This window comes from Thalassophryne amazonica, chromosome 16, assembly GCF_902500255.1.
Source record: "Thalassophryne amazonica chromosome 16, fThaAma1.1, whole genome shotgun sequence".
Classification (NCBI taxonomy): Eukaryota; Metazoa; Chordata; class Actinopteri; order Batrachoidiformes; family Batrachoididae; genus Thalassophryne; species Thalassophryne amazonica.
Window position 1 is genome coordinate 70,255,960 of NC_047118.1, and position 19,479 is coordinate 70,275,438.

Genomic DNA, 19,479 nt, shown 5'->3' on the forward strand with positions numbered 1-19,479 from the left:
CTGAGTATCATCATCATTACATTAAAATATTTTCACGATTATGCATTTCATAATGCAGTTTAGGTTATATGATCGGTTTATTTTACCGGTCAGTCATATGTAGGAGCACAGAGCGCATTTATTTTTTTTATTTCCCCTTCCCTTTCTGTGACAACCAATCACAACTCTTACAGGACCACATCATACCTAGCAATGGGGTCAATCCTGCCTTCTCACTAAGATAGGAGTTTCTGTCAACCCCTTGCCCAGAGTTGCTCTCAGACACCTCTTGGTTCTCTCTGAGGCTGGGAGTCCTTGCCAGGATATTTTAGGCTAAGCTAGGAGCTCTTTGAGAGGACTTTGAGATGCACCAAGGATACAGGCCCAGCTCTTTAATTTGGGACGTTTGTACATTGTTGCAATTTTATTTTATTATTGGCCTTTATCCTTTTAATATTGGCATTTTTTTTGTTTAGATCTTTGACCTGTTTCTATTTTTAGGTTTTGTTTAGATTTGTTTGGATTCCTGGGAAAGCCCTATAGAAATAGTTATTATTATTATTATTATTATTATTATTATTATTATTATTATTATTATTATCAACGATGATTGCATGATTTCTCAGTATATAAATCACAAGACCTCCCAAACTAGTAGGCCACAGGCTGGAATAGGTCCAGGGAGCACCCGCCTCCACAATTTAATGAAACCATATTTTTTAGATTCCCTGAACTCTACTGAGTATGAAATGGAGAGGTAACAGAAAAAATATAGGGATCAACTTGATCAAAACACTGTTTTTCTTAATATACCTCAAATTGTCTTGTCCTCGCCCAATCACGGGTTGATTTTTTTTTTTGCATTTTTGACATGCATACACATTGTATAAATGTTCTGTATATCATATAAAACTATACATTTTTAAAAAGCTTAGATTCTCTAGATTTACATGATGTCCACTATATTTCTGTGTAACAAAGGACTAGCTCATAGTATAGCATAGTGTCAAACCATGTTCGCAGCCCTAACCCACACAGACAATTTTAGAATTTGTTTCTAAAAAGTTTCTTTTACTCCAACAAAAGTTAATGATGAATCAATATCTGCTAGATAGTATCAAACTAGAGATCTCTGGCTTTCATATGACATCAAAATCACAGTGATATATGAACGAGAAATCAAATAACTACATTAAAATTCCATATTTATGCTTCAAACTTACATGTTGCATCTTGAACGCAGTACACTTTTACAATATTTCACCTTCTTTCTTAAAGTGGAAAAATGTCCTTGAATAAGTTGTGTAATATATTAAATAAAAACTTGTTTTCAATACTACCACTATATTTCAAGAACTGATACTGTTGATATATGCAGACCAGATCTAGTTTGGTTTATCTAAAGCACAACTTTATTGTGTTTAGATAGCAAAAATTGCGCAAGTTTTTTTTCAGGTACCCAGAAAAGCCTTTGCATCTGCTATGTCCGAACATCAGCACATGCTGACATCTTTGAAATCATTTTAATAATGCAACTGTATAGTCAGGTTTATTGACACTCAAACCGGTGTACTCAGTTCAGTATACATAATGATAATATGTAGAAAAAAATGAAGAAATAACTCTAATGTTTAGTTTCTATGATTTTGCAGATGACTTAGTACACCTTTTGTAAATGTTGATCTGTCAGCTCTACCACCTTGCATAAGAAGTCTCCTGCAACATGTGAACAGGTGCAACTACCAGGTTGCCATCTGGAAGAGAGCCCTGGAGGCTTCGCCTGAGGTGCCTGCCCCACAGGGTCACGGATGGAGCATAGAAGATGGCCATCTTACGCCACTGTGGTTTGCTGGTCCAGTGTTGCCACAGAGCCTTGTGGACTGGGAAGACAGTGGGATGGAGTTGCAAGAGTCGGTCAATGAGGTCGATGACATTGACGTCTCCCAGTGTCATGATTCAGACAGTGATGATGACTAATCTGTGCAGAATCTGATGATTGTTCAGTTTACTAGTTTGTTGTTCCATTTACTAGTTTGTTGATTTAGTGTAGATAATGTGTTGACACCAGGTCATGAATATACTGTGAAAGGCTTAGTTTTATCCTTGTATCTGTCATTTACATTATTATGATATGTTGATAATTTCTGATGATGAAGAATGTTCAGGTAAGAACATTTGCACTAGTACTACTGAAGGATTTGATTTAGTTTATGATTCTAATAAATGCACACAAAGTTCTAATCTAGAAATGGATGTGACAATCGTGTGGCTCAGAGAAAGCTATTGCAATAATTTGAAGCATAAATATGGTATTTTAATGTAGTTGTTATTTGATTTCTTCTTCACATATCACTGTGATTTTGGTGTCATATGAAAGCCAGAGATCTCTAGTTTGATACTATCTAGCAGATATTGATTCATCACTAACTTTTGTTGGAGTAAAAGAAACTTTTTAGAAAAAAATTTAAAATTGTCCGTGTCGGTTAGGGCTGCGAACATTGTTTGACACTATGCTATACTGTGAACTTGTCCTTTGTTACACAGAAATATAGTGGACATCATGTAAATCTAGAGAATCTAAGCTTTTTAAAAATGTGTAGTTTTATATGATATACACAACATTTATACAACCTTTATGCATGTCAAAAATGCAAAAAAAAAATCAGCCTGTGATTGGGTGAGGACAAGACAATTTGAGGTATAATAAGAAAAACGGTGTTTTCATCAAGTTGATCCCTATATTTTTTGTTACCACTCCATTTCATACTCTGGAGAGTTCAGGGAATCTAAAAAATTATGGTTTCATTAAATTGTGTGTGTGTGTGTGGGGGGGGGGGGGGGGGGGGGGGGGGGGTGCTCCCTGGACCTATTCCAGCCTGTGGCCTATAGTACAAACATTAAGTAATTAAAATACCATAAATACAGCAATAAACTTTGAGTACACAACATGTTTCATTTTATGCTGCACTGTAAGTGAACTTATAGGTAGTAGTTTTATATACTACCCCAATGTTTAGTTTATGAAAGCACATTTCACAAAGGAACCTTAATCATTTCCCAATCTGTCAGGAATTTGAACCTGGTCACAAGTCTCTGCTTCAAGAACCACCAGACTACATCTTCAACTTTAAAGCACAGCACAGTATATGCCTAATATACCTTGACATTTATGCCTAATATACCCTGACACTTGCCAGTATATGCCAAGGACACTTAGATTTGTGTACTCTGTGTACTTGTCAGTGTACACAAGCAAACTTCTGTATACTTAGACAATATATACCTAAACTGTTCCATATACTTGTAATTTTAAGTGAAGAATATTTTAAGTACAATCCATTAGTGATGCCTGATAAATACATTACAAGTAAACTAAAAGTACACATACTTATTTTTAGTTTTAAATCAGTATACTTCTAGTAAGCTTGGATAAATTTCATTTTCTCATGGAAGCAACTGAGAAAAAAAAAACGGTTGAACTCTGTCGTAGAATCTGTGAAAATGATGCCTAAGAAGCAGACAGGATAAATTAGAGAAGATAAAGTATGTAAGAAGATTAAAGCCTGATATGCCTTCAAGAGTAAAACATCAAAATCAATTTATATTCATATTTAAGTATCACATAACATCATCCTTCCATCCCAAGCTGTTGCCAATTAATTGAAGAGTATGAAAGATGTTTTTGTGTGACAATAACTTTGATTTTTACCCTAGGAGGGCTGCAGCTGGTTTTATGACAGCTCCTGACCCGGCTCGTCTACTTGCCTGCAGGTCTCATCACTAAAGCATGCTTTTAGCAAGCAGTCATTTGCTTTCTTAATATGAAGGTTTCTGCATGACTGCAAGGTCTCCATAAACTGGTGCCTGTGTAAGGGCGAAACATAGATAAAGCAGCAAGGAGAGAGAGAGAGGGAGTCAATGACACGTAAAGAGGACATTCAGAGGCACCAAATACTCTGGCTTTGGCATAGCTTTTTGCAGCACAATGATGCAAACAGTAGGTATACTTACACACTCACAAATGGAATGTTTGACAATTTGGGTTTTGTCATGGGCATTTGTAACGGTCACTCCAACCAGGTGTCAGAACCAAAAATAACCCAGGTAGATATCTAAACATTATTTCAAACATACTTGGCTTATTCTGTCTTCAACATGTCTCACCACACATCCAAAACACATCTACCTTAACAGGCAATCAAGGTCAGTACATTTGTGTGCTTCCCTTGACCAAGGCATCAAATCCCAGATTGCATTGACAAAGTCTGCATATTGGTTTGCAATTGGCCTTCAGCCTGTAGAAATCTTCCAGGGGGAATTGTGGTTTAAATTGCACTGGGGTCAATGTTGAAGCATTCATGCAATCCAAAACCACGGGAAGTGGCAACATACAGCAACTATAGGTCCGTTTCCACTGACGGAATGGCACTGACGGCACTGACCTTCCCAGATGTCGCAAACATTTACAGGAAAAGCCCCGTAGTCAGCTGTTGTATCGTCATTGCAGTGAAAGGTTACTGAGCTCATGCAGCTATGCATGCACTGAAGTAATACTTCTGTGACACTTTTGGTCACAATGCTGTTTCTCTTTCCTCTTCGAGGACTCTTCAAGGACTCCTCATTGAACTCTGTCCATTGGAAAGAAAGACGACAATGCCTGTACCACCTTGTTGCCCGGTTTGGTTCTGCCTTAGTCTTGTTTTGTTAGTATGACTTGCCAGTTGTTGTTGTTGTTGTTGTGGTTGTCATCTTCCACCAGGTGAGTCAACTAACTGGCATCAAGCCCCGGTGAATGTTTTTTTTTTTTTTTGCCAGCTGACAAGTACCTACCCCAAAGCAAGGACTTACCTTGTCCTCAACAAATGCCTGGAAAATGCACCTTTCAGGGACAGTCCCTGCAGTGAACACGCAAAGGTACTAGACCTCCTAAAATCCCCCGAGGTTTCTATGGTTGAAACAGGCTTCATGGCTTAACATCTAACAAAAGCAACTGGTGTTGAATCTAATGTGATGGCTGTTTTACACTCAGTAGTTATTTCGCCTGTCTATCTTCCAGCATTTATCCAGGACTGTGTCCTGCTGGCAGCAAAGTACATCAGGTAATCCATGTGCTACTCTCCCAAGCAATGTCCTCTAGCTCCCCCTCAACATTCCAAAGATGACCCCTCGAGTTTTTTCTGGGTTTGTCATGGGATTTGTCCATCAAATTAATTTAATTTAATTACTTTATAATGTGCCAAATCACAGCAAAAGCCGTCTCAAGGCGCCTTACATGAAACAAGTCAACATAAAATTTAATAAATAATTAAAATGAATAACGAAATTCAAATACATAAATAAAACAGAAGTAAAAGAATAAAACAAATAAAAATAAAAACTATTCATAAGAAAGAGAATAAAAATAGGTTTTCAGTCTTGACTTAAAAATGTTCATGGACTCTGACTGCCTCACGGTCGTAGGAAGACTGTTCCACAGGGTGGGTGCACGATACGAAAAGGCTCTTTGACCTGCTGACTTCTTCTTCACCCTGGGAACACAGAGACGTCCCGCATCCTGTGTGTTGTGTGGGCCGCTGAAGAGGAGGTACTGCTGGCCCACCACCACCAGAGGGCGCCCTGCCTGGAGTGCGGGCTCCAGGCACCAGAGGGCGCCGCCGCCTCACGGGAGCAGCCTCGGTGACAGCTGTCACCCATCACCTGAGACAGCTGACGGCAATCATCAGTGGGGTATATCAGCAGGACGGCATCTCCACCTCATTGCCGAGATATCGTTTTTACCGGAGAGGTAACGTATTGACGCTAACAGAGTGTATTCTTTTGGATTGAGCTAGTTATTTGGATTACTGTTCCAACGAGAGTGGAGGTAACTTTCCTGCTGTTCGGAGTCCTGGGTGCAAACGCGCCCCCATCTGACTGTACTTGTTTCCTCGCCAGCAGTACCAGGTCCGACACGCGGAGGCAGTGGCCACCTGGGAGTTCGGGACTTGGCGGCTCCAGTATTCCCGGGTCCTGTGGCGGAGGAAGCCGTGTGGTACCGGTCTTACCTTGGAGAGGCGTCTCCTATCTTCGAGCCTGCCCACACGACACTTTTGTGAATTGACTGTTGTCCATTTCTGTGATTGGTTGTATTCGTTGTGCACATTCACAACAGTAAAGCGTTGTTATTTGACTTACTCCATTGTCCGTTCATTTGCGCCCCCTGTTGTGGGTCCGTGTTCCTACACTTTCCCAACAGGATATCTCGGCCAGCGTCATGGATCCCGAGGGGCGTCAACCGGCTGTTGAACGGCCAATGGAAGAACAAGGCGCACAGGCGTCCGCAGGAGGGGTAATCGGTGAGTTGCAGCGGATCCTCACCGCTTTCACGACTCGGTTAGATTTGATGACCGAGCAGAACGTCCTCCTGAACCGCAGGGTGGAGGCTCTCGCCGCGCAGGTGGAAGCACGCCCTCCGGGCGCCGCTGCGGCTCTCCCTCCCGTAGAACCTGTGCGTAACAACAATGTTCCACTGGTTGTCCAACGACCCCTCCCACCTTCCCCTGAAGCATACATAAGCCCCCCAGAGCCGTACGGAGGCTGTGTGGAGACATGCGCGGATTTTCTTATGCAGTGTTCGCTCGTCTTCGCACAGCGTCCCGTCATGTACGCGACTGACGCTAGCAAAGTAGCTTATGTGATAAATCTGCTTCGTGGTGAGGCACGCGCTTGGGCTACAGCACTCTGGGAGCAAAGTTCATGGCTCCTTCTGACATATGATGGGTTTGTGAGGGAGCTCAGAACGGTGTTCGATCACCCTAATAGAGGAGAGACCGCTTCAGCCGTGCTGCTGTCAATGAGACAGGGGCGCCGGAGCGCAGCTGCCTATGCAGTCGACTTCCGCATCGCAGCTGCGAGGTCCGGCTGGAATAGCGCTGCCCTCCGCGCCGCCTTCGTAAACGGACTGTCATTGGTCCTCAAGGAGCACCTGGTGGCTAAGGACGAACCGCGGGATTTAGATGGGCTTATCGATCTTGTTATACGTTTAGACAATCGGTTAAATGAGCGCCGTCGGGAACGAGACGGAAGGGCGTGGCCAGGCACGCGTCGTCCCTCTCCCTTCCGGTTCCGACCGCGTTTCCGCCCTCCCCACGCTCCACGGCCCTGCGCTCCGTGCGGTGCAGCCCCCCCTGCTGACGAAGCTATGGACACGAGGTAGGGCAACATTTAGGGCACCGGTCACACAAAGGAGGCTGGCCCGCGGGGCGTGTTTTGTTTGTGGCTCGATTGAGCATCAAGTAAGGGACTGCCCCGAGCGGTTAAACACCAACGCCCGCCCCTAGAAACTGGGCTAGGGGGGGCCGAGACGTTCACGTGGGACACACCCACATCGCCACACGACTCCAGTTACAATCCTTTATGAGGATTTAACCCTGAAGGCCCCAGCACTGGTGGACACGGGCTCAGAAGGGAATTTGCTAGATAGCAAATGGGCTAGGGAGATAGGGCTCCCTCTGGTGGCGCTTACCTCGCCTGTGCAGGTACGGGCGCTAGATGGCTCCCTACTCCCTCAATCACTCACAAGACACCACCAGTACTCTGGTGGTGTCGGGGAATCACCGGGAGGAAATCGAGTTTTTCGTGACTCCGGCCACCTCCCATGTGATTTTAGGTTTTCCTGGATGTTGAAACACAATCCCCGGATCGATTGGCCATCCGGGTAGTGGTTCAAGTGGAGCGAGACCTGCCATCGGGTATGTTTAGGTTCCTCGGTTCCTCCCGGTTCCCAGGCCAGGGAGGAGGGTCAGAGCCCCGCCCAATCTAGGGACGGTGCCGGTGCAGTACCATGACCTTGCGGAGGTGTTCAGCAAGGATCTGGCACTCACCCTTCCCCCGCACCGCCCGTATGATTGTGCCATTGATTTGGGTCCAGGCGTTGAGTTCCCGTCCAGTAGGCTGTACAACCTCTCACGACCTGAACGCGAATCAATGGAGACCTACATCCGGGACTCTTTGGCTGCCGGGTTGATCCGGAATTCCACCTCCCCGATGGGTGCGGGTTTCTTTTTTGTGGGGAAAAAGGATGGCGGATTATGTCCATGCATCGATTACAGGGGGCTGAACGAAATCACGGTTCGTAACCGATACCCCTTACCCTTGTTGGATTCGGTGTTCACGCCCCTGCATGGAGCCAAGATATTCACCAAGCTTGATCTTAGGAATGCGTATCACCTGGTTCGGATCCGGAAGGGAGACGAGTGGAAGACGGCATTTAACACCCCGTTAGGTCATTTTGAGTACCTGGTCATGCCGTTCGGTCTTACAAATGCTCCCGTGACGTTCCAAGCGTTGGTTAATGATGTCTTGCGGGACTTCCTGCACCGATTCGTCTTCGTGTATTTAGACGACATACTCATCTTTTCTCCGGATCCTGAGACCCATGTCCGACATGTACGTCAGGTCCTGCAGCGGTTATTGGAGAACCGGCTGTTTGTTAAGGGCGAGAAGTGTGAGTTCCACCGCACCTCTTTGTCCTTCCTGGGGTTCATCATCTCCCCCAACTCCTCGCTCCTGATCCGACCAAGGTTGCAGCGGTGAGAAGCTGGCCCCAACCCACAAGCCGTAGGAAGCTGCAACAGTTCTCGGGCTTTGCGAATTTCTACAGGAGGTTCATTAAGGGCTACAGTCAGGTGTTAGCCCCTGACAGCCCTGACCTCACCAAAAGTCCCCTTCACCTGGTCGGATCGTTGCGGTGCCGCGTTCAAGGAGTTGAAACGGCGCTTCTCGTCTGCACCCGTTCTGGTGCAGCCGATCCTAGTCGCCAGTTAGTGTTGAAGTGGACGCCTCGGACTCAGGGATAGGAGCTGTGCTGTCCCAGAGTGGGAAGACCGATAAGGTCCGTCACCCGTGTGCCTAGTTTTCCCGCAGGTTGAACCCCTGCTGAACGGAACTATGACGTCGGCAATCGAGAACTGCCTTGCGTGAAAGAGGGCTCTTGAAGAGTTGAGACATCTGTTGGAGGGAACGTCCGTGCCATTCACGGTTTTCACTGACCACCGGAACCTGGAATATATCAGGACCGCCAAGCGGCTGAATCCCAGGCAAGCCCGCTGGTCACTGTTCTTCGGCCGTTTTGACTTCCGCATCACCTACCGGCCCGGGACCAAGACCAGAAATCGGATGCCTTGTCCCGGGTACACGAAGACGAGGTCAAAACGGAGTTGTCGGATCCCCGGAACCCATCATCCCGGAGTCCACCTATCGTGGCCACCCTCACCTGGGACGTAGAGAGAACCGTCCGGGAGGCCCTGGCACGAAGCCCGGACCCCGGGACTGGACCAAGAACAGACTTTACGTCCCACCAGAGGCAAGGGCTGCAGTCCTGGACTTCTGTCACGGCTCTAAGCTCTCCTGTCATCCAGGGGTGCGAAGAACCGTGGCAGTTGTCCAGCAGCGCTTCTGGTGGGCGTCCCTGGAGGCCGACGTCCGGACTATATCCAGCCTGTACCCCCTGCGCCCAGGGGGCAAGGCCGACCATCGCGAAGGCTCCGTGACTGCTACAGGCCGCTGCCCGTGCCTCATCGCCCCTGGTCCCACATCGGCCTGGATTTTGTCACGGGCCTCCCGCCGTCCCAGGGAACACCGTCATCCTCACGATAGTGGACCGATTCTCCAAGGCGGCCCACTTCGTGGCCCTCCCGAAGCTCCCAACGGCCCAGGAGACAGCGGACCTCCTGGTCCACCACGTCGTCCGCCTGCATGTAATACCATCAGACATCGTCTCCGATCACGGCCCCCAGTTCTCCTCGCATGTCTGGAGGAGCTTTTGCCGGGAACTGGGGGGGCCACGGCAGTCCTCTCATCCGGGTATCCCCCCAGACCAAACGGGCAAGCATAGCGGCCAATCAAGTAAATGGAGCAAACGCTACGTTGTGTGACAGCCGCGCACCCGGCGGCCTGGAGTACTCATCTGGCCTGGATCGAGTACGCCCACAACAGTCAAGTGTCATCAGCCACCGGCCTCTCCCCCTTTGAGGTGTGTTTGGGGTATCAGCCCCCATTATTCCCGGTGGTTAGGGGAGGTCGGTGGTGCCCTCGGTCCAGGCCCACCTGCGGAAGTGCCGGTCGGGTGTGGTGTGCCGCCCGTTCTGCTTTGTTGAGGGCCCGGATGAGGGCGAAGACCCATGCAGACCGGCGGCGGACCCGGCCCCTACTTATCGCCCCGCAGGAAGTGTGGGTGTCCACCAAGGACATTCCACTGCAAGTGCCTCCCCAAAACTGCAAGACAGGTACATAGGTCCGTTTAAGATTCTCAAGGTCATCAATCCCGCCGCAGTGAGGCTTCGGCTTCCAGCCTCACTGCGGATCCATCCAGTATTCCATGTGTCAAGAATCAAGCCCCATCACACCTCGCCCCTCTGTACACCCGGTCCGGCGCCACCTCCTGCCCGGATCATCGATGGTGAGCCGGCTTGGACAGTGCGCCGGCTGTTGGACGTCCGACGGATGGGCTGGGGCTTTCAATATCTGGTGGACTGGGAGGGGTACGGCCCTGAAGAACGCTCCTGGGTGAAGAGGAGCTTCATCCTGGACCCGGCCCTCCTGGCCGACTTCTACCGTCGCCACCCGGACAAGCCCGGTCGGGCACCAGGAGGCGCCTGTTGAGGGGGGGGTCCTGTTGTGTGGGCCGCTGAAGAGGAGGTACTGCTGGCCCACCACCACCAGAGGGCGCCCTGCCTGGAGTGCGGGCTCCAGGCACCAGAGGGCGCCGCCGCCTCACGGGAGCAGCCTCGGTGACAGCTGTCACCCATCACCTGAGACAGCTGACGGCAATCATCAGTGGGGTATATCAGCAGGACGGCATCTCCACCTCATTGCCGAGATATCGTTTTTACCGGAGAGGTAACGTATTGACGCTAACAGAGTGTATTCTTTTGGATTGAGCTAGTTATTTGGATTACTGTTCCAACGAGAGGTGGAGGTAACTTTCCTGCTGTTCGGAGTCCTGGGTGCAAACGCGCCCCCATCTGACTGTACTTTGTTTCCTCGCCAGCAGTACCAGGTCCGACATGCGGAGGCAGTGGCCACCTGGGAGTTCGGGACTTGGCGGCTCCAGTATTCCCGGGGTCCTGTGGCGGAGGAAGCCGTGTGGTACCGGTCTTACCTTGGAGAGGCGTCTCCTATCTTCGAGCCTGCCCACACGACACTTTTGTGAATTGACTGTTGTCCATTTCTGTGATTGGTTGTATTCGTTGTGCACATTCACAACGGTAAAGCGTTGTTATTTGACTTACTCCATTGTCCGTTCATTTGCGCCCCCTGTTGTGGGTCCGTGTTCCTACACTTTCCCAACACTGTGACCACAAAGCCCGGGCCGGCACCTAGAGTTCCACCAGATCAGCCAGATAAGATGGCACCAGTCCATGAACAACCTTATAAGTCAATAGCAAAACCTTAAAATCTGCTCTTACAGAGACAGGGAGCCAGTGCAAAGATGCCAAAATGGGTGTGATATGTTCAGACCTTCTGCTATGTGTCAGAAGTCTGGCAGCAGCGTTCTGAACCAGCTTAAGACTGCAAGACAGATCACATGAAACAAATTATGTTTAAAAGAAGTGTGTCAATTTCCTGTCAGAATCCCAAATAGAGAGTCATGCTGAGCAATATATATTTTTTATTTATTTATATATATATTTGTATCCCATCATCCATGGTTGAGATGTTTTACATGATTTAATTTGACTGTTTGTGCTCCACAATTCCACACTATATAAATTAACTCTCTGGGGCCGACGCCGATGTATGTGGTGGCTGGGACCAAGTTTTACTAAATTATAAATAACTTCTTAATGATATGAGATAGAAACTTACTTTTTTGCTGAAAAGATAACTCCGTGGACTTTTGATCCACTGTCGGCCATCTTTGTAATCCTCATAGAAGCTGTGTGATGACGTGTGCAATGTGAGTGTCCAATCGGAATTGGTTCACCATCACATGGTTTTCCAAAATCCAATCGTAGGGCAGATTTACCTCACGTGATAAACCAAAAATCGTTTTCAGGAGTGATATCTTTCTAGTTGGCCCATTTGAGCAGCCCCTTAACTCCTCCAATGCACCCTGCACCATTACGCACAGCAAAAGTGAAAGCAGACAGAGAGCCTCACATGACAATCTCACATGCTCAAACAAAGAGTGTGTAACTATCAGGATTGCTCCACTAGTTTGCATTTGAATGTTACTGGATTACTCTGTGGCTCCCTCTGGCGCAAAGCACTGTTTACCATATCAATGGGGTAAGGCAGAGGGGCTGCTCCTCAAACTGGAGCATAAACGCATAGATCATTTTGTATATATTGTTCAAAATGTGCATTTGTGTTTATTGTTTGAACTTTTTTGTTGTACAGTCAATTCACACAAGACCTCAAACTACCTTTATAAGTGTCAAAACGTTGTTTATTATTAGTTGCTGTGTGTTTTGAATAAATGTGTGGTGGAAAATTATGTTCCACTTTACTTTTATCTCTTGTAATTACTGCGGTTGTAAACCTTATTACACGTATAAAAGCACAACAAAAGCATATATATTTAAAAAGAACAGGTTGCCCTGAAAAGAAAGAGTACATAACACTTGATTGTGGGATGCAGGGAGAGCTGTTAACAGCAATAATAAAACATGTAATGCCAGGCGAGTGAACTGTCCAAAAAAATTAGCCCTCGGACCCCAGAGGTTAATGAGATGACCTCACGAGAAGTGGAACCTAGGTGACTGCAAGGGTGGACATCATAGACATTTGTGATTATTTGCCTTTGACCAGTATGGTTGCTAGCAATCCCCCTATTCCATTCTTCTTGATTACATGCCCAAGTCCATATAGGTATTTACAACAGTGCCGGGTGCCGCATCCCGCGCTCCCCCAACACCATTTTTTTATATAACACAGGTCCATACGTATTTGGATACTTCCCCATCCCACTCTACTTATTAGGTCAATGATTGAAAGGCAACCAATTATTAATTGTCTTTGATAAAAGCCATCATAGTATCAAGACTCAATTTAATCAACAGCCTATCATGATCTGAACTTTTTGCCATGTGCTCTGTGTTGTTATGCTTCATTTAGGTTTTAGTGTTTCTTTAGTGTGAGATTTCTCTTGCTGGGTTTTTTCTGCTTGAGTCTGTCTGTCTCTGTCTCTCTTGTCTGTTCATGGGTTCTTGATCAATTTATTTTAATTTATATAGCACCAAATCACAACAAAGTTCCCTCAAGGTGCTTCACACAAGTAAGGTCTAACTTTACCAACCCCCAGAGCAAGCACACAGGTGAGAGTGGTGAGGTTAAACTCCCTCTGAGGAAGAAACCTCAACCAGACCAGACTCAAAAAGATGACCCTCAGCTTCGACAATGCTCCTGACACAAATTAGAACCCCAGTTCCACTGAAGTTGGGACGCTGTGTGAAATGTAAATAAAAACAGAATACAATGATTTGCAAATCCACTTCAACCTATATTCAACTGAATACACCATAAAGACAAGATATTTAATGTTCAAACTGATAAACTCTACTGTTTTTGTGCAAATATTTGCTCAATTTGAAATGGATGCCTGCAACATGTTTCAAAAAAGCTGGGACAATGATATGTTTACCACTGTGTTACATCACCTTTCCTTCTAACAACACTCAATACACCTTTGGGAACTGAGGACACTAATTGTGAGTGTCATGACTGGGTATAAAAGGAGAATCCCCAAAAGCCTCAGCCATTCACAAGCAAAGATGGGGTGAGGATCACCACTTTGTGAACAACTGTGTGAAAAAAATAATACAACAGTTTAAGAACACTGTTTCTCAATGTTCAATTGAGAGTTTAGGGATTCCATCATCTACAGTCCACAATATAATCAGAAGATTCAGAGAATCTGGAGAACTTTCTACACGTAAGCTGCAAGCCGAAAACCAACATTGAATACCTGTGACCTTCATTCCCTCAGGCGGCACTGCATTAAAAACCGACATCATTGTGTAAAGGATATTACCGCATGGGCTCAGGAACACTTCAGAAAACCATTGTCATTTAACCAACCTGGTCTCACGGCAAGTCGTGATTCAGCAGCATGAAATATATATTAATCTATTTGTTTGTAATATTGTGACAAAAGTGTCTCATTTTTGTCATGGCTGCACAAATTCATTCTCATTAATTCCATGATGGCTGCATGAAATTAAAAGTGAAGCAGGGGGGTCGGGGTGGGTATGGTTAGGGTGGGGGGAAAGAGTAAGATTAAGTTATGGTTAAGGTTAGGGTCGGGTAGGAGTAGGGTTAGGAATAGTGAGTTAAAAAAACACCTCGTCATGAAATTTGACTCATTTCATCACGGAGCATGAAAAAAAAAATTGTGAGACTGGGCTGCAGTTAACACAGTCTTCACATCTAGAAGTGCAAGTTAGTAAAACCCTACCATGCAAGCGAAAGCCATACATCAACAACATCCAGAACCACCACCCCGCCTTCTCTGGGCCGGAGCTCATTTGAAATGGACAGACGCAAAGTAGAAAAGTGTGCTATGGTCTGATGAGTCCACATTTCAAATTGTTTTTGGAAATCATGGATGTCGTGTCCTCCAGACAAAAGAGGAAAAAGACCATCCAGATTGTTTCCAGCACAAAGTTCAAAAGCCAGCATCTTTGATGGTATGGAGGTGTGTTAGTGCCCATGGCACGGGCAACTTACAGATCTGTGATGGCACCATCAATGCTGAACATCTGGGTTTTGGAGCAACACATTCTGCCATCCAAGCAACGTCTTTTACAGGGATGTCACTGCTTATTTCAGCAAGACAATGCCAAGCCACATTCTGCATGTGTTACAACAGTGTCGCTTCACAGTAAAAGAGTGCGGGTACTACACTGCCTGTATATTGTATATATTGTAGACTGCCAGGTCTGGACTGCCTGCCTGCAGTCCAGACCTGTAGGCCATTGAAAATATTGGTGCATTATAAAGCGCAAAATATGACCACAGAGACCCTAGACTGTTGAACAACTGAAGTCATACATCAAGCAAGAATGGGAAAGAATTTCACCTACAAAGCTTCAATGACAAAACCATTCACAGTTTGCAGTTGAGAGGTGTGATCGGGGTACCACAACTGGGCAACAAGCCCTACGTGACTTTCCTCCGCCTACCACAGTCCAAAAGCCGTCCTCCACAGCCAGCATTTCTAGGCTGATGCTAATGGACATGCTCACCAGAACCAACACTAACTTCATCTGGAGTGCCCATAACATCTATCTCCTCTAAGCTAAGAAGCTGGTCTAGCTTACTGACACGGCTCTCTAAAAGAGCCACCCTAGCTGCCAGCATCACGCAGGATTTACTTAAAGTGTAAAGTAGCGTACCTTGTGCACCTCTGGGTCTGAGCCGCTTCAGCACCTTGTTCAGTTCAGACATCACAGAATCTGCAGGCTGGGACACGATGGTGCAGAACACACCAGCAATGTAACTAGACACAAGACTGACTACCAGCTGCTCGGGTTTGCTGCACTCGCTGCGAGGTTTTAGAACAACGTATTTGTAGAGCGTCTCCACGGTCCACTTGAAACAGCCAAACTTTGTCATGGTGTAGGGAATCTGCCTCATCCACAGCGGCATCACACCCTTTTAGAAAGCCCAGAGGCCCTCCTCTGCAAACATCTTGGGAGCCACATCTCTGAGGGTGTTGGCGTAGCCTGGATGGGTCTGGATACGAACTTTTGGTGGTGGGCATCTGTTTCTTCCTCTCTGGCCATGCCCTTGTTCTGGTGCTTTCCATGCACACCTGTTCCTGATTTGCTGCTCATCACCTGGGTTATATAAGGTTCACTGGGTGCACTGGTTCTCCGCCAGATTGTTGTGCTCTCTGCCTTTGCTTCAAGGTCTGTTTCCTGTGTTCTCTAGTCCTGTCTCCACATTGAGTTTTGACCACCTGCCTGTTTGTTTTGACCATGCCTTACGCCTGATGTTTTGGATTTGTTTGCCGATTTTGAACTGCCTTCCTGTGTACTCAACCCCGCTGAGTTTTTCAGTAAACACTTTTAAACTACATAGCTGTGAGTTTGAGTCCTGCATTTGTGTCCAGATGTCTCTGTCCATGCAACCTGATTCAGCCATCTTTAAACCTTCTCACAGAACTTTGATCTTGACTAATTATTGCTTTTGTCGAATTAACATTAGGAGCTAATCGATGCTAAGTATATGGACATTGTGAACAGACAGGAAGGAAGGAAGGAAGGAAGGACAGAAGGAAGGAAGAAAGGAAAGAAGGAAGGAAGTGGGACTATATATGGGTGGTTGTATGCGTTTTGAGGGTTGTGCATGGGCGACTGTGAATGTGTGTGGGGGAGCACTGTCAGACAGACAGGAAGGAAGGGAGGGAGGTGTTGTGGGGTTGTGTGTGAGGGTATTTCAATGGTTACTATTGCTAAGCAACAGGTCAATCGTATGCAGGGTTGGGAGGGTTACTTCAAAAATGTATTCCGATACAGTTACTAGTTACCTGTTGAAAAATGTAGTCAGTAACGTAATCCAAGTACCATAATATTAAAGTAATGTAATTTGATTACTTTCAATTACTTCTGGATTACTCCAATATCAAATATGCTAATACAGACAAAAGAAACTAAATAGAAATAGTCTTGACCACATAGTACAGTTTATTAAGCAAAAATAAAACTGTTTCTTTTACATGGCATGCTCTGTTTTAATTCACATTATGAATTAAGAGCACCACAATATTGTTTTAAATACACCCATTGTTCACCTGCTAAATTTTCAACAAAAAATGCCAAACAAATGAAGGACAATGAAAAGGCGGTGTGCGGATGAATTTGTAATTAAAAGTGGCTTGCAGAACAATATACAAAACAACAACAAAAAAATTCTGCTACTTGTTCAGTAAACATAAAATTATCTTACTTTAGTCTTTCACATGGCATTTGCACCATGTTTAACATATCAGTCCACTTATTGAACTTTCAAAATAAGAACAACAGCATAATGAAAACCATTAAGTAAATCCTGTCAGTAAGGAGGCGTGGTCGCCATTTTAATTTCGGGCAAGTTAGTGATTTACGTGCATAGATGTTCAAGAAACAGGTGGAATAGGCCGGAAAGCTGTGCATGATGGCACAAACGGAGGAACAAGGGAGACAATATTTCCTTCCATTAGTAAGTGGTTTTGGTTATTCTTGTCACTTTGTCTGTGATATCTGGATGAGAAACAGCTGTATGTTACATGTCGTACCTGTGTTACCCAATGACACGAACCATTACAGTTTTTATTGATTGCTTTGACCTGTTTGAAGAAACTGGTAACCTCTCAGTCTTCATCATCACTCTCTCAGCAGAGCAAAAAACACCTCTTGCAAATGAGTTAACCCATTGTCGTTGGTTTGACACACTTCCCCCACCCTTTTGCAAATCAGTTAACGCAGATGTCATTCAAGCACTCCAAACTCCATTGCTTTAGCTGTGGTAACCAAACAGAAACCATATGTTCCCATCTCTTAGAAACATCTTGACCGGTATCAAATCACTGGAGCACCTGGTTGACACTGCTTCACACAACTTTTCAATTTGCAATCAGTCTGCAGGCTTAAAAAGTGCCATGTTGTGTGTGGTAACTTGCAAGCATGGATGGTCTAAGGCACATGAGAGTGAGAGTAAGAGGTAGAGGGCTCGGGGGAAGAGGAGTCCAAGGAAGAGGAGTCCGTGTGCGAGGTGGAGGTGTAGCTGGAAGGGCTCAAGTCACAATTGAAATTTGGACAACTGTGATTGATCATGTGGTAAATCATGGTCTTTCACTTAGAGAGGCTGGACAAAGAGTCCAACCTGTTCTCAATAGAAACACGGTTGCATCCATTGTCAGAGTTTTTCGACTGGAGAACAGGTAATGTTGCTCATACAGTATATACAGATATATCTGTAGTGATATACAGTATTTCATGTAATTTCTTTCACATGTCATGTATTCTTTATAGAATCGAAAGGCTACCGGTCGGTGGTTGTAGACGCAGAATTTTGAATGCTGAGCAGGAGGCAGCCATTGTGAACATGGTTCTGGCAAATAATGCCATTAGGCTGCGTGAAATCAGGGCAGCAGTGATTGCAGATCAGGGGGTATTTAGACATGTAAATACTGTGAGTGAGACAACAATTACCCATGTCCTCAGAAGGAACAATATGACAATGACACAGCTCTACAGAGTTCCCTTCCAGAGGAACTCTGATGCTGTGAAGGAGGCCAGATGCCAATATGTGGAGATAAGGACACATTACAGTACTATACTCTTATGCCTTGGTCCATATTTTAAATGTTTTAGCAAAGGTGGAGCCTTTTGCAAGCAAAATGTGTCATTTTGACCTTTGGTGCCACTGTTTAGGCCTCTGCATTAACTGTTTTGAGAAATGTGGATTTTGAGTCGACTACTGCGTCAAAGCAATCAATAAAAACTGTAACTCTTCACTTATGTCTAGTTGATATTTTCCACTGCTAGACCAATGCCGAGTTAAAATACTTGCCGTTAGTGATTAAAATTGTTCGACAAGACTGGGGATTTTTTTTAATTTGCACCTTAAAATAATGAGATTATAATGACTCGCGCTGTGGCGCTCACAGTCACACCCACACATAGAGATGTGCATACACACCACTGACTTCATAAATGAAACTCGGTCCATAAAGGATAATTGTGTAAAAATATTATATATATATATATATATATATATTGTAATGGTTTTAGGAGCCGCGCTGCATTGAACACAGCTGCTGCCTCAGCTCAGCAGCTTGAACAGCACAGATCCGTGTAACTTTCAACACTAATATTTGGGAATGTGTGTGTGTGTCAGAGTAAGTTTAATACTTTTCTGACATAATTTAATGTCATTTAATTTTACTGGCTCGATATCCAGGTCAAAATGACATTTTTTAATACGTATTTTGCGAGCATTTTTCTGAGTGTGTTCAGTTGTGAATCTCCATTGAAAATACATTAACATCTGGGAACTTCATCAATATTTGCCGGAGACGTCATGCTGTCCACGCTTTCGTTTCAAAGAAAAAATATATATTATATACAGATATTATAAAATGCATTCAAATTGTAATCTTGCGAACTAATCCCCATTTTTATACCAGTAATCTGAATACGTCTTTTTTTCTGTAACTGTAGCGGAATACAGTTACCTTTTTTTGTATTGTAATTACGTAACGCCGTTACATGTATTCTGTTATTCCCCAAGCTTGATCATAGGCAGGCACACATTTCCACACACTACTCCAAATCTGACTTATATATACAAGATAGCGTATTTTCTATAGCTTTTTTATTTTACATGCAGTTGCAGACTGCAGCCTATCATCCATGTAGCTTAGAAGATGATCAACTGCAGTCTGCCATCCCTTCAGGACCTGTACACCTCCAGGGCCCTGAGGTAAGCAAGAAAGATAGTGGCCAATCCCTCTCACCCAGGACACAATTTTTT

At 45.2% G+C, this 19,479-nt stretch overlaps 1 protein-coding gene and 1 long non-coding RNA gene across 2 annotated transcripts in view; both read right to left on the minus strand.

The window, feature by feature from the left end:
• The window catches only part of grin2aa (glutamate receptor, ionotropic, N-methyl D-aspartate 2A, a), a 648,709-nt gene that overhangs the window by 581,523 nt on the left and 47,707 nt on the right, over window positions 1-19,479 (minus strand). The window lies entirely within an intron of this gene.
• LOC117528654 lies at window positions 7,601-15,707 on the minus strand. The gene is made up of 3 exons (XR_004565848.1): window positions 15,474-15,707; window positions 8,280-8,284; window positions 7,601-7,610 (listed from the first exon to the last, which is right to left on the minus strand). It is a non-coding gene; the product is annotated as an uncharacterized LOC117528654 (long non-coding RNA).